This window comes from Lutjanus erythropterus, chromosome 21 (assembly GCF_056507025.1).
Source record: "Lutjanus erythropterus isolate fLutEry1 chromosome 21, fLutEry1.hap2, whole genome shotgun sequence".
In the NCBI taxonomy this organism is placed as follows: domain Eukaryota; kingdom Metazoa; phylum Chordata; class Actinopteri; order Lutjaniformes; family Lutjanidae; genus Lutjanus; species Lutjanus erythropterus.
Genome location: NC_139337.1, coordinates 16,894,996 through 16,911,381, shown reverse-complemented (window position 1 = coordinate 16,911,381; position 16,386 = coordinate 16,894,996).

Below are 16,386 nucleotides of genomic sequence, written 5' to 3'. Positions count from 1 at the left end.
TGTCTTTATACATTACTAGTTACACACATTAAGCTAACGTACTCTGCTGCCAGACCCATGTAGAAATTCACATAATCACAATAAATAGAACCCGAACTGAACTACACTAATTTAACATTAAATAATACTTACAATACTAACAGCAAGATACATTTTGAGTTTGTATTTGTGATATTTTATAAACCCCAGCTTCAAACTTCAGCAATTATTTGCAGAAATATGATTATATTTGCTAACCTGAGGAAAGTTTGTTGTGGCGTCCACTCTAGAGAGCATCTGTGTCAGTAGACAACTTAAGTACAGCCACACTTTAGAACATTTAACTTGTCTTTGTAATTATATTTAAGATAGCTACTAGCTAACGGTACGCTAACATTTCCTGCTGCCAGAGCCATAGAAGGAGTGTTGTAATGTTGACTGGGGATGGCAAGTGTAGTGATGCTTCTGTTGTTTGTAGCGTCCGCACCTGAGGGGAGAATGTCAGTAGGGAGCTTGGACATCTACGCTGCACCAAAATCTGCATTGTGAGCCAGTCCGGTGCTATATTGGGTTTTGGTACTCAACCCCACACAACTCTATTGCGATTTTCATTTGTGTCCTGCAACAAATTGGCAAAAATTTGTTGGACAAAGTGCACTTACTGTAAACTGAAAAGAAACAGATTGGGAGGTCTTTAATTAAAGGCCTGATGTCAGCATAGATAGCGCCTCTGTTGTCAAAAGCTTTGTTTTAACATTCACACAGTGCTTTTGCAGTTTTAATCTGCACTGTTTTGGTTGTGTTTCATTACAGATGTTTCATACCTCGAGGCATTTCACAGGTTTCATCCATATTTCATGTAATATTTATGTTACAGAGAGCACATACAATAAATCTGACCCACATATCTGTTTTATAATCATATTTGTACCCGCTATATTGGTATGTTGTATACCAAGATATTGATATATTGGACAAATCCATTGTTTATATTTTGTTGTGATCACTGATGTAGTTTGGTTTTTGGTGTTAGGCATTCGAGTGCACCTTAATTGTTTGTAAATTTCCAAAATACCCAGAAATTATTATTTTTTTGTACATGTAGATAATCATCATATCTTGACTATCTTTAAACAAGTATAATGTAAGTTATTCATTTTTATATGGGAAAAAAATATTTAATTGATAGTAATTTTTTATTGTTTTGTAAAAGGATTGTAAATATATCTAAACAATTAAAAAGTATTGAACATGGTTCACTTGCATGTCAACTTTGATAATGTTGGAGGAGATTAACTAAGATGTAAATTAACTTGGTACATTTCTATGAACGAAGCACTAGCAAAATATTGGCAAGCGAACACTTTTTAACTTGGCAAATGCATCAGAATTTCTTTTCTAAGTGGGACAGTTTCTTGGTACTATCTAACACTGAGAAGGACATATCATCAGTAACAGAGACATTTACAAAACAACAATCCATGCAAGCTTTGGTGGGAATTAACGTATTGAAATAGGAAAACATTTTCCGCACTGACTGTATTTAAATCAACATTAACAACAAGCTATTTATGCAATGAACTGCGCTTTTCCTGTTGTGTTTTGTATTTGTAATAAAAGGTCTATTTTGATTGTTCTCTTTCTTGTTCTGTATAATTCAACCCATGAATTGCCTCATGCCAAACAGTGTCATTGTCCATTGTCTGTGTTCTTCCTCAATGTGATATTGATTAGAGTTTCTGCCCGGCTCTTTGATTCTCAGTTTTCACTTTCAATTAAAACAGTGCCATTTGCAAAGTCCCACGTCCTGCGAATCAAAGGCCGAGAGGGAGAAGAGAAAACACGCTGGGGCGACGTCTGAATCCTAATAAGAGAAGGTTGACTTTGGCCCCGTCTGTTCATGTCTACACAAATGAACAGACAACTGATAGGGTTTCAGGGGACCCTCTTGTTTGAGTTTGTACAATGAAACCGTTGACCTTACAGAGAGGGAGAGACAGGGAGCTGACTGGAATGCTGGAAGCAGAAAGAGAAAATGTGTGTCAGCACCAAGACAGACAGACTAAATCTAAAGAGCTGGCAAGGGAAAAGACATTTTCTTGATCTATAGATTTAAGATTTTGTGTCAGACCATGATGGAGAAAGTAGGAGAGGGTTGTGGTAGGGACAAGCATAGAAGGAGAGCCATAAATGTGCTGATGTGTTGGGCAGATGCTGCAGTTTTTGCTTCTCCAGCTTGGATTGCAGGATATGGTTCTGGGCAAGCCTGCAACAAAGGTACATGTCTGGAATCAACGGGGAAACAAATTAACACACAAACAAAAATGTAACATGTTTTATTTGTGAGCTGACCACCTGCATTATTTCAAGTGAAACCTGGGCTGCAGAAAACATCCTTTCAGGCTGCACTCTCATGCACTTAGGCACGTAGGAATACAATGCCTTACATTTTCATGCTCAACTTTGCATAGCGTGAGGTTTGCAACCCACTCCTTGCACTTTATTAAGAGTCTTCATCTCTGCAGCCAGTCCCTGCAGACACAGCACACTCCCTAGAAGCAACCAGCAGAGAGTTTTCGAGGCACACATTAGTATGCATGGGAAAAATCCTTCTGTCTGAGCAAATGCCGGACTCGGAGCCAAACAGATGATTGGTGGATGTTTAAAAGGCACATCAGTGGAATGAGGAGCAAGAGGCTACGATGATGAGTTAGACAACCTGCTGCCGACATTTACCTGGCTTATCAATTTGTGGCAGAGGCTGAGCAAAGGTTAAGGATATGGATTTGGGTTTGGATGAAAGCAGGCTCTGATGGTTCAGGGATAAGAACATAAAAACACCTGCAAATGGAGTGCGAATTGGGAAGGAATATTTCACCATAATTCCATTATTAGTGTCATCTCTCTCAGCAGTGCACATATTGTTCTCATTTTCCACTACTATTTTAATCTTTATCATGCTTCTAGATGCGTTTTTTGAAAATGACTGAGACTTAAAAATATTCAGATTCTGTAGAAATTCAAGATGTTCATATCTCCTGTCTAACGCCTGAAAAGGTCAATTGCCAGTGACTCACAAAATGTTATAAATGACTGGTGGATAGTAAAACTCTCAAAGAGTTTTAAGAACCACCACTAACGTTTTTAAAGTAACCTACCTGAAACATTCAAATAAACCCTCACAGAATGTAACCTAATGTTCATGTTGTAACATGTAGGGAACGTAACAGGGAACAAGCAACAAACTGTTCTGGGAATGTAACCAAAATGTTTTGCTCGGTTCCTTACTTGATGTTTATCCCCAATCTCTAATCTCCCAGAACAGTCTGATAATGTAACTACAATGTTAGTTCTAAATCGGAAAAATCTCCTTTTAACATTGAGGGAACGTTCTAGTTACCTTTCTTGAACAATAAACCAGCATTCCCAGAATGTTCTGGAAATGTTGCCAGAGTGTTCTACAAAGGGCAAACTTTCCATTTTAACATCTACGGAAGGTTATGGAGAAATTTTCAAGTAACCTTCATGGAGCATTCAACTAACCGTCTGTCAGTTTATACACTTGAGCTGGCACTGATTCTTTCCAGGTTTTTCGCTTTCAACAAAATGTATCACCCACACTTCAACTGACATTTCAGCTCCTTTCACCACTTTCGTTTCAACTGATTGATAAATTGAATTTTACCCAGAGCAGAAGATTTTGTCTTTTCTTGTTTGTCTTAATTTTGCATGGTCTGAAAGGACTCTATTGTTTATTCAATGAATTCCTCAACCAACCAAGGACAGTTAAGCAAGAGGGATAAAATCTTTGATGAGCTCAGAAGGGAGACAGAAACACAATCAGAAAGACGGAGAGAAGAAACAGGGATTTTCAGTCTCCAGTTGCTGCAGCAATAAATCCTATTCAACTGGCTTTTGCTATCAGCCAGGGCCAACACCTACTGAGGCCACGATGACGCATCTGTAAGCTCATCCGAAGGTGCACCACTTTTCCTAATAACACACGTGAATTACTGACCTGTCAGATAAACTGTTATTGCTACAACAGTTTCGTCTCTCTCAAGTGTGAAGGTGGTGAAACGTTTATTTGGAAAGAAGATGGAGACTTCATAGGGACCACGGCTGGGTGATAGATTATTAACAGGGAGAGTGTGAGGTTCGGGGAGTCAGTTTCCAAAATGTGCAAGCAGCCATCCAACTCCAATAATGGGGAGAAGTATGAGAAAGAGTTTGTGTGAGTACAATAGTGAAAAAGGGGGATAAATCTTTTGTGGAGGGAGCTTGTAGGTTTGCTGATGTTTGTTGTGCAGCTGCAGAAAATCTCCTCTCCTTCCTTTATCGACTCTGTACTCTACAACCTCTCTGCCCTCCCTGACTTCAAGCACTGAATGGTTGAAAACTTGGCTCCTCTGTGCCTCGAGGGGGATATTGGGAGAGGATTCTTTCTAATCCATTGTATTTTTTTCTTTTTCTTCTGTCCCTGTTGGAAGCACAACAACTATGTTTATTTTGCTCCCCTTGCAGCTCAACCATCGGAAATGCAGCCTGCGCCCGATCCAAGCCTCGCTCTGTCCTCAAACCTCCCCAAAATCCACCACGACCAGGGCAGTGAGGACATCAGACTAGACCTAGACTTAATGCCCAGTGTAGAAAAACTTAGTGTGTGGACCCTATTGTAATGCAAGGAATTATTTTTCTTCTTTTCCTGCCAAATGAATTGCACTTTTGAGGGGCTATACATGCTAGAAAACTCTAAGGTCAAAAGCCAGAGTTTTCAGTGTCATGCAGGTTTCTCTCTTTTAACCTGGTTAAATCACCATGGTAACTTATGCTGAACTCAACCTGGTCAGGAGCAGGGTATGTTCAGAGTTTCAGTTTAAATTGACTATAAAACGCGTCACTCTTTAAATAATCCTTTTCCTGACAAATTTCTTTATGAGTGATATAGATTATAAACTGAAGGAGGACATTAAAAATGAAGTTACTCACCTATATGTGCGTAATATCAACCTCCCTGTGGTGATGCAAAGTCTGCAGTTTTCCCATTTTCTTCAAGTCATATTAAGACTTTAAATTTACACAGTATATCATTCACACACTAAAAGAATGATGAAGAAACTGCAGACTTTGAACAGTATTTAAAGTTCGTTCTACATTACTCATATTGCAGCTCAGAACACTGAAAAAAAAACTGATGAGTCTATCCTATTTAACACAAAAATCTTAAGTAACATTCATTTTACTTTGATTTGGCCAAAACCTTAAAGGATCTCCACAACTCGGCCATGATGAGACAGTGTCAGATAACATTATATTTAAATCTGCTGTATGAAGTTTAATTGTTAAATGTGCAGTTATATAAAAAATCAAAGGCAGACATTAAGATTGCATTGAGCCAGCATTTTTCTTCTCCTGCCTTATTTGCAGCAACAGTGTTCCTTTTTGCAACTTGTTCAGCTTGACTGAAGTGGGTGGTTCACGGTCACTTCACTTAGTGTGGAAGAAGAGTCAAATGACGCAGCGAACGCCCATTTTTATGTGAGTGTACGCAAAGTCTAAAGAAGAAAGCCTGAGTTAATAATGCAAGTTGATAACCATCATCGTGATACCCATTATCTCTGACTGGGCTTTTGGGTTTTGTCAAGCCAGCTCATGCAAAGAAAAAGTGGCTGTGTTGAGCTTCATAAAGCCCTCTTTTTACAGATGTAAAAAACAAAAAACATGTAATTAAATCAGCATGAGGGTGAGTAGGTAATGATTGAATTTTCATTTTTGAATGAACTATTCCTTTAACTGACATTCTCTGTCCATGGGACAAGGAGTAGCAAGCGCTGGTTATGTAAATTGTGGAATGCAGCTACATTTTCTCTCCAGCACCAAGTCCACTGAAATTTTATTTGGTTTCTTTTCAATCCAACTGCTGCCATCTTGACCTCTGTCCTCTTCTGCGCCACTATCCTTTCCACCACTGTTCCACTTGTACGACACTGCCGTCTCCTGTGGAGGACAGAAAACAAACTGCCAGCAGAGAGCTCTACAACAACTCACAAGTTGCTTTTGACCCAACCTTCACCCCGTCATACTCACACTTTGCCTGGACAGCTCGCCCCAGCTGGCTGGCCTAGGTGGGTGGGTACGCCTTGGCCTCTTCGGCGGTGTGATGTGGTCTCATGGGCCACGGCTCTGCTGCTCGATGTTGGAGGGTCGGGCCAGGATGTGAAGTGCGGACATGGAGCATCGCCCGGCCTGCAGCTCGTTCACCTGGCGAGAAGCGCTGCCAGGCCCCTCTCCCTCCTTCCACATGACTTCCTTGTCATGGCACATCCATAGGTACCTTTAAAGGAAACGACCGTACACACGTTACTGACATACGTGCATGATGGGTCTCAGCTGAACCGCAGGCAGCTGTGACACTGCTCCTCCAGCCCGGTTGTCCCCCTCCTCAGCTCACACCGCCATCCAACTTCCCTCTTCCTCTCTGCTCCCTTTTGAGCTTGTTGCAGAGTTTTGGAGATATCATCCATAGAGATTTCTGCCTTCTCTCCAGTGTAATGGAACTAGATAACACTAATCCTGTGGTGCAAAAAGTGCAAAAACAATACATTTGAAAAACTCAACAGCAACATCTCAACATTTCCAGAAATTTTTTGTCAGATAGATGTCACAACCTGGCTCAAAGGTAGGACAAAATATGGAGACCACACATGACACTTTAAAGTAAAAGAATTAAATTTATTTAAATTAACTAAATTAAGCATTTATGTAAGTCAGTTCATCAGTAATGTTTGTAGTGTATGGGTGTGTGAATGTGTTAAGGTGTAAGACAACAAAAAAAACTAAATAACCCAAGACCAAACAAACCAAGCAACTCAAAGAGGAGAGACAGCACTGAATGCTCAGACACCCATTAATATAGGTGAGCCTTCACACCAGCTCAGGTGTTAGCCATCTCTCCTAATGAGCCACTCCCAAGGTCTCAGCAACCAACCAAAAAGTAGGTCAGAGGCCTAGGGGCTGTCACATGTCAAACCCAACAAATTAGCTCCATATTTTTTATAATTTGTCAGAAAATAAAATGTGGTTGCCTGTTTAATATTGCACATATTATATTTATATGTACACTGGCAGGGCGTTCATGTCACCTGCATTATAATGATCATTATTGTGGCCACTTGGACACATATGCACACACTGCATAGAGAATGCCCACATACACTTGTAATATAACTTTTTTAACTAAGGCAAACTCATTGTATTCATATCCCTGACATGTGCAGAGGTCAGGCAGGAGTATGTTCACATATGTGTTTCCCAGAGACTGATGTCAGCTACTTGAAGCATGTTTTGGGATCTCCTCAAATGTTGGCATGTACATGTTAAAACCCTTTTGCAACCATAAATCTCTTTGGGGCAGCGGAGTTAACTGCAGGGCACTCTTCTCTTGAGCTGGATGCCCTTTCTTCAAACAAGAAGTAAAAAAAAAATACAGCTTTCCAGGTACACAAATCATTTGCGGTGTTTCACTCGTCTATTTTGGCCTATTTATTTAGGACAGTGCCATCATAACATGTGGGGAAATGTTTCATTTCTCCCAGGTTTACTCCCTACGCTAGCAACACAAGCAAGCTGTGCTGACATTTCATACAATGAAATAAGACACCATTTTAACTTGAGCGAAATGGCTTATGTTATGGTCACTTTTCTCGTCTAGTGACTTTTCCTTGGCAAAGAAAGCAGCTCACACGGTCTAGTAAAGTATAAATAAAGCATATCTGGCATACCTCAGTGTACATATTTCTTTTTTTGACGAGGGACATAAGCTGGTGTCATGTCATAAAACTGTATAGTCTATATTCACCTCATATGTGACATTAAAAGTAATCACATGTTATCGAACCCAACATGTCAGACCCTGGCACAGCTCTCCTCCACCACAGTGGCTATTTGGATAAATCTACAGTATGTCCAACTCTGAGACAGACTACACTTGACCCCTCCGGTTCAGTCTGAGAACATAAACTGAGGCGAAGGCAGCCCGTGTTCTGTGTTTGCCCTCCATATCCTACTATAGTCTTTGTCTTGGACGGGGCCACAGTAGCCTCCTTGCGGGGCCTAGCGGGGACTTCAGACGAACGACATCCTGCAGCCGCGAGACGTGGGCCAAAATCAATGTCCTCTCAGAAGCACAGCGCTGGGAAAGTGCTGCATAATCAGATGGGCTTTCCTCCTTTACTCTAAAGTCTCTTTTATACCTGTGGTCAACAAGCTCGCAGAGGTTTTGATGCTTATATGACTTACAGTGTAAAAAATCAGGAATTTAGTTTTTTCCCCCATTAACTTTGCATAAATATATAGGTTTTATTTATTCAAGTTAATTTCACTTGAGATGTGTCATATTTATTTTCAGATCACTTCAGAACTTAGAAACAAGAGTTCTTCTAACATGTCTTTTAACTTCAAACGATGAGTTGACTGAACGTACTGGACAGAGTTCAATCGATCCATTAAAGCTCCCATGAAACGCTAGTGGAGCACTTATTGGTTATGTGTTTCTTGTAAAACAGGCAGCAAGGGAAAGACTTGTCACAAACACTGACTGGCCTTTACAGTAGCCAACAGCACTGCGCGTTAGCAAAGGCGGTAGAAAGTAGAGTTGTCATATTAGCCGACTCTTCCCGGACAGGGAGCTCCGAGTGAACACGGCCAGACAGCGACCAAAACGGCCTCCAAGATCAGCAGAGGCCAGTCTGACAACAGGACGCAGGCTACAGTATCTCAAGGGATTACTCAGTGGGTTTGGCACGCAGCACCCCAGGGCAGACTTTCCATTGAGAAACTCCGTAAATGACCTCAGTACTATATTCCCTTGTGTTTTGGCCTGCTGAGCCCGATTCTGTTGCCCACTAATGGCAGCTAACAGTTACACTTAGCTATTTTAGCAGCGAAGCTCAAGCTCCAGGATAAGACAAACTAAAAAATTATCAAAATATCTAAAAATATCCACAAAACCAATTTTTTGTCATTGTTGAGCAAAACAATGGTGTCTAGGTGACAGATAGCCCAATGCACATGTGATAAAAAGACTTAAATATCGATGCATTGTTTGGGATTTAAAACTCTCCCAAAATTTTATTGTTTAAAAAGAACATAAATGGAAGCTTGGTGACTTCAAGGTTGTATCCTTTAAGATAAATCATGGTTGTTTTTCTCTGAATGAACTGAAAAGTGAAAAATTATTAAACAGAATTATTCAAATCTTTAAAATGCTCAGGCATCACATCTTGTCTTTAAGCCAAAGCACTGAACAGCTGTTGGTTCAACTTAATATCTTACATTTATTGAACGCGTTATCTCAAGTTCAACTAAATTAACATCAGATTCATCTGATGAGAAAAATTACATCATTACAAAATTACTTAAACCTTTCATTTAAAATTCAGTTAACTTAAAATTTTAGGGCAGCCTGGACACTAACTTTAAGTTAAAACAAATAGTTGATTTTTACAGTGCGTAGTACACTGACCTCTTTGCACTTATGATGTATTGTAGCATTACATGATTCTTTCAAACTTCTTTCTTCTTTTCAAACACAAGAAGTTCACAAAATGTGTGTCTCTTTCCTCAAACTCATAAAAACAACCCCTAGCAAAGTTCATTTTCATATTTATGACTGAGTCAAAGAGAAAATGACATCCCATGTGGCAAACCAACCCACATATCAAATCCAAGAAAATGCATGATTATTGCATTCTCTCCATAAGATGATATTCGATGACATTAGACTAAACTGCATTTGGCATCATTGTGAAATTTCTTGGTTTGCACCACAAGCAGCTATCCACTGAACATTCAGCACAGAGAAACAAAACACAATCTGTAACAGTGTAATAGGAGTTTCTGGGAGAATTACATAATTGGAGGCTTCATAAAATTTGACATAAAACAAAGGGAATTTGGGTACCCACAATCCCCTAGCTCCCAGTGCCTCCACATTATCAGTTTACCAGGATTTCAGTCTTTTTGCTTGCTCAAGATCTTACTGTAATAGACTGGAAGATGGATGAGTGCCTCAGTCTTGCAAAAGAACTGCCAAGAGTTGCCTTTGTGGTACAAAAGCGGGGAAGCTGAAACATTTTAGTTTGTCATCATGAACTAGTTTTATGTTTTTTGGTTTTCTCTTCCAACCTGATGTCCTAACAGAAGCTCCTTGCCTGAAAGTCAAACACTGACACCTGGTGGTTAAGTGCTGCCTGCAACATGCTTTTTAGACTTCTCTCCATTGTTGCAATGATAAATTACTAATATCTCATAGACCACAAATCGAGTACTAAATTATATTGTCTATATTGTTAGGTCTTGCAACATAATAAATCCCTAGTTGGCCCTTTTTGCTGCTGTATATAACTAAGGGGTTAGTTTATATGCAAAACGTATGCTTCATGTTTCTGAATATGTCAAGCATATGGGAGAACATAAGGGAGATGTCACTGAGGTTTTGTCTGGATTGTGACAGCCACACAGAAGTAGCTCCACCTCACCAACTACAACATACTTCTTACACACTGATTAAAGTCTAATACTGTGGGCTACCTCTCAGACAAAGCCTGGAAAAGCTCAACAACTGAGTACCGATTACTTGAGTATTTTTGATTGTGACATTTGTACTTTTAAACGACCTGTGTATTTTTAGTGGCATCTACTGTAGTGCTGAGGTTGCAGATTGCAATCACATCATGTCACCCTCCCCTTCCAAGCACGTAGAAGAGCCTATGGTGACCACAAAATTTGCAAAAAAAATGTAAAAGGACATAACTAGGGCCAGTGTTTGGTTTGTCTGTCTGCAACATGGTGGCCTCTGTGGGATCCATTCCCTCTGTATATAGAAACAGCTCATTATATGGTAACAAAAATACAACAATTCTTACTTTCATGTGATTGTACACCAATGAAAACATTCTTATGAATAATATATTCAGTTTCTACCATATTCTGCCAATAAATTCCCATAAATACAATGGACTTATAATTTCCATTTTTAATGCAGGACTTTTACCTGAGTATTTTGTTACATGGTGTTATTTTTACCTTTACTTCAGTAAAGTATCTAAATACTTTTAACACCAAAGTAAGGGAGGGACAGAAAACAAAAAATACAATTAACATAATGATGGAATGTTATGAGATGAAAGTTAAGAACAGAGAGATAACACATTTCCATCCAAGCCAACAATAGATTTGTTTATTGTAAAAGGAGCATACATGCTAGTGTATTAAAGGACCAGTATGTAGGATTGAGTGATATTTAGCGGTCTGGTAGCTCATTGCAACGAACTGAATACCTTGCCTCACCTTTCCCTTCCAGCCATGTAAGAGAGATGGTGGGCACAAAAGACGCAAAAAAATTGTATTTAAAACCAGGATTTGGTTTGTCCGTTCTGGGCTCCTTTATTTATGTATTTTATTTAAAAGATACTATGTGCAGTTTAAAACACAAATGTTACCATCAGAACCTGTGACCACTGCAGATTTAAAGTGGCCATTCTAAGGTTAACACAACGCTTCTTCTTTGAGGTGATTATACATTCATAAAAACATATTTATTAATATTATATTCAATTTTTTGTCATATTCTGTCAATAACCCCCTAATTCTTATACACTGGACCTGTAACAGCCTTCAGTCCTGTCTTTCATATGGAATCATTTAACAAACAAACAAACTGTGCACTAACACCTGTGAGCCAAACACAGAGCAACTTGCAGCACGTCAATGCGTGCAGTGCTCACAGATGCATTGGCATCCCTTCACCACAAGGGGGTAGAGGCAGACAAACTAAGCCAAGCTGACCTGAAGTGGATATCTGAGGCAGCCTTCTGCTGAACACTGCTGATAATGTCACAAAAGCAATGATGTAGAACGTCTGCCAAATGACCTTGATGCTCTTTACTCCCATTCTCACCCCGACGCCGTTCCAACGCTGTGACCTCAATTCAGCCCAACCAGAACCATTAGGGAGCAATGTGCCAGATAACACGGGCCAACAGAAAGTGTTCTTCGAGAGTGTTTGTGTGGTTTGCTGTTGTGTCCAGAGGCTACTGTTGTGTGGATGCGGGGTCTGGCACGGCTGATGCATTCTGCTGGGTTCATGGGATTTCTCGCAAGACCACATGCTGAATGGAGGAGGTACCAAATGGAGCATCTGGACCCGTGGCTTAACAATGACTGTGTGGGTGAGATAGAAAGAGCACGGGGAAAAACAGCAAGAAAGACAAGCAGAGGAATGGAAAGTGAATGTTTGTGTGTGAGAGGAGGAGATGGGGAAAGGTGTGTGTGTGTGCACATGTCAGACAGAAACACACAGGTGGAGAGAAGGTCTGACACGAAAGAAAGGAAAAATGTGAAATATTAAGACAGACAGCACAACAAGAAGCAGTGGAAAACAATAAAAAAGAAAGGATGATGGAGCTGCTAACACAAGAAGCCCAGGCATGAAATCATTTATATTACTCTACTGCAGGCGCAAATGGTGTGTGTTTACTGGCAGGCATTGTAATAAACATTAATCAGTGAATGTCTCGTCTGTTACAGATGGCTTGACCTAAATTACCACACTGTAAATCATAGAAATCCCTGAGCAGTTGGTAAATATTTCCTTTATCCACACAATTTCATTTTCATAGTCGGGGTCAGAGACGTGCTCTTACAGTCAGCCTTTTGTATACTTCAGCCATAACCTTAATGCACACTTAGAAAAAAAGTGCTAGAACTAGAACCATGCAGGGTTCACTGGTTTGTTCCCATTGGAGAACACTTTTTGGTTCCTCTAATAAAGATTCTACTTGCAACCCTTTCTACTTAGAACCCAACATAAATGGTTATATCTGGAACCACCTTTGACAGGTTCCATCCAGATCCCCCTATGAGAGGTTCAACAGAGAACCCCTGGTGTGTTGTTTCTACCAAGAGCCCTCTCCAGGGAATTTCATCTAGAACCCTTCCACTTTCTGAGAGTGCTAATAAGAACCCTTTTATATTGCAAGGTTTCATCTAGAACCCACCCACTAGGGTGTTGTACTGAGAACCGTTTTATATTACATTGGTGCCACCTAGAACCCACTCAAGGGGTTCTACCGAGGACCCTTTTATATTCTTTAGGGTTTCCAGTAGAACCTACCCAGGAGGAGCTAAAAATATATTATAAACGGGTTTCACATATAACCTCTTGTCTTCCCAAGGTTCTACAAAGAGCCAAATCTACCCAACCAAACCTTTAAAGAGAACTCTGATCAACACACAAGACTAATTGTACCAATTAGAACCTCAGACCTACAGATGGAACCCTACTGGAACTCTTATTTCTAAGTGTATAATAAAAGTCATTTCATATCCCAAACCCCATAAAACTTATTTTGAGTGTTAAAAATAATTGCATGTTTTATGTATCGACTCGATGTATTTATGTTCTGAAGGAACACACATGCACTCTTTGCTGCCTCACCTCTCACTCTCCTGCTATCAAACACAGATACACACACACAAACATGCACTCTCTTCCTCCCTGTCACGCACACACTTCTAAATGTAGAGCAACATTAATTCTATAGCAGATGAATGAGTGTTTTTGGCGGTGCTTCCCTCCCGGGATTTGTGGGCAAAGCGAGAGCGTTGCTATTTCAGCTGCGGTGTGAGGTGGGGGGAGCCTGCCGGGCCTGACCGCAGAGAGAGGGCCACTGCTGGTGCTGTGGCCATGGCCCCTGCCACTGACCCAGGGAGCAGACAGTAAACCCTGGGTTTATGGAAGTTCAGAATGCGGTGGGTCCCCAATGTGAGAGCTCTTGTATCACATTCTGTACATTTACAGAAGTAGGTTAGACAGCAGAGGCGCCCTGGAAGAGACAGTTTTATATACATCTTTAGCGTTTGGTACACACTGATCCGGTGCATCGTCCACTGGTGAAATCTAACTAAATACATTCAGTATTAGCATTGTACAATTTTGAGCTGCTTGTACTTTACTTGAGTATTATGTTACTTAATACTTCAACTTTGCTACTTTTCTCAGGATAATATTGTAGTGCAGAAAAGGAGGACTCGCACACAGACAACAAGTCTTGATTTTTCCCCTCCAGTCAGTTCAAATACTGTTAAAATGGCTTGCGTATATCTCTACACCTTGCCTTCATTTAGTATTCAAGGTATCATGAATATGCAAATAGTTCCCGCCCTCTCCACACACCCCCAGCCTGACCCCTAAGTAGCGGCACTTGGCTTCGCCTCCATTTTGCTAGTTAATCTCAGTAACTAGCTATATCCGGCTTCTCCTGTGGGCTGGGCATCGCCACTAATGATGTGGATACCGCCAACCCCTTGATTCACAGGATTGGTATCTTAGGTTTATGACATCATAAACCCCACCTGACTGAATCCGTTTTTTTGAGACTGAACTTGCTCACTGCATTTTCAAAGCAAGAAATGCCCAGACATTATTTCACTGCTGATATGTATGGTAACTCATTAAAAACACCATATGGACATGTTAACAAGGTCAAAAGCATGATTTTCACCGGAGGGGGTCTTTTAATGTTTCTAATGTGGTAAATGCACAGGGCTGTGCAGACAGTGAAAAATGTGTAAGAATGCATAGAGAGCAAAAGTGCAAACGTTTCAGTCCATGTTGGACTTTCCTCAGAGCAAAATGAAGCATGCATGATGAATCACCCTCTGTATATGGGTTACTGTACAGGTGCATTTATCTAAATTAGACTTATTTTAAAAAACATGCTATGTGCTCATGAAATACAGTGCATTGATAAACCTGTGTTTCCTAACTGTATTGGTTTGTGGCTCTTTTTAAATAAGTCAGTGCATTAGAGTTCATTTGTCTATGGGTTGTTTTAAATTCAACAAAAGAAACAATTCCCCTCCATACTTCTCAGATGTTTAATTTGAATAAATGAATAACTAAACAGGTCAAATTATCCAATTATTTATTGAATACAGCAAAGACTACAGAAATGGCCAAAACATGAATGCAAATTTGTGCAGCAGAATCTATTTTCTTCTTCTATCAGATTTATGTTTGACCCAGTGGAGGGGGTCCGAGCCCTAGATTGGCAACCACTGGACTTATCTAACTATAAATAAAATAGCTAAGAGCAGCTCCACCTCGAGCAGCTACAGTGGTAAAATGCTGCTTATACTTTGATGCATCAGCATTAACAGCCTAATGATGTAAGACAACAAATCAACAAATCTCTGCACAATGACTATTTTGAGAGCAGGACTTTTGCTCGTAGTGTTGTATTTTTACATTGTGGTACTGTTAGTTTTACTTAAATGAGGAGTACTTGTAACCCTACCGACAAGAGTATTCTTAAAATATAGACTGTATTGAATAGTTTCACTGTATCAGTCCATGTCTTCCCTGGCCTCAAGTGACCATGTTGAATCTGACACCTGACACACATCATGAATCACACAAAGCTCAAATATATCCAAACATCAGAACTGTCCATCCAGTCCCTGACTCACCTGATGACTAGCGGCCAAAACAAGAAAAGGCATGAAAACATCAGGGAGTCATGGAAACAAGGGGATTAACTAAAAAAGACAGAGCAAAATCACTGCCGGCGCATGGTCCGTTTGGCCAGCGTTTGGTTTATTATGTTTGTCAGGTAAAATACAAGGCGATTGTGTCTCCTCGTGTGGAAAAAAAAGTCTGTACAGGGGGCAAACACACAGAGGCCTGGTGATTAGCTACTGTTTCCACATGTGCCATGGCTACCAGTGAAAATGACCAGATGACAAAAGACAAAACCTGCCTGTTTCCATTATGGAATTTACACTGTGTTGTACCGGGAAGGGAAACAGTGACGACAAGTTCAGGGTTTGGAATTAACAGAGAGTTGGTTTGTGTTTTAATCCCCCCAAGGAGTCACCTGTGAACAGTTAGACTCAGGAGAATGGGGCCACTTTTTGCTGGCAGGCTTTGCAGGGGGGGCAGATCTGGTTTAAATTAATGTATTTTTGACCAAAGCCAGTTACCAGGTAAGAGGGCAACAGTCAGTCAACAATCTTAAGGCTGGGTTGGACCAACAAGGACAATTTTTGTTGTTCCACCAAACTTTTATACTAACTTAAAACTAAGAAAAATTAACTCAAACCTCTCTTGCAACCTCCCTTTAGTTTTGACTGTAAACTTCTTATTCTGAGATTAAATTGTATTCTCTTGCACCAAAGTTAAAGTCTGATTTCGGTATTAACTATAAATTAAGACTTGACCAGACCAGTTGAGTTTTTTGGTGCATTTCACTCCAGTTAACCTTTTTGCCAAGTGTTACCAGAGAGTCTCCTTTCCCCTTACTATCTGTTTTTAAATCTTCTATTATTTGGTCATATTGCTCGATT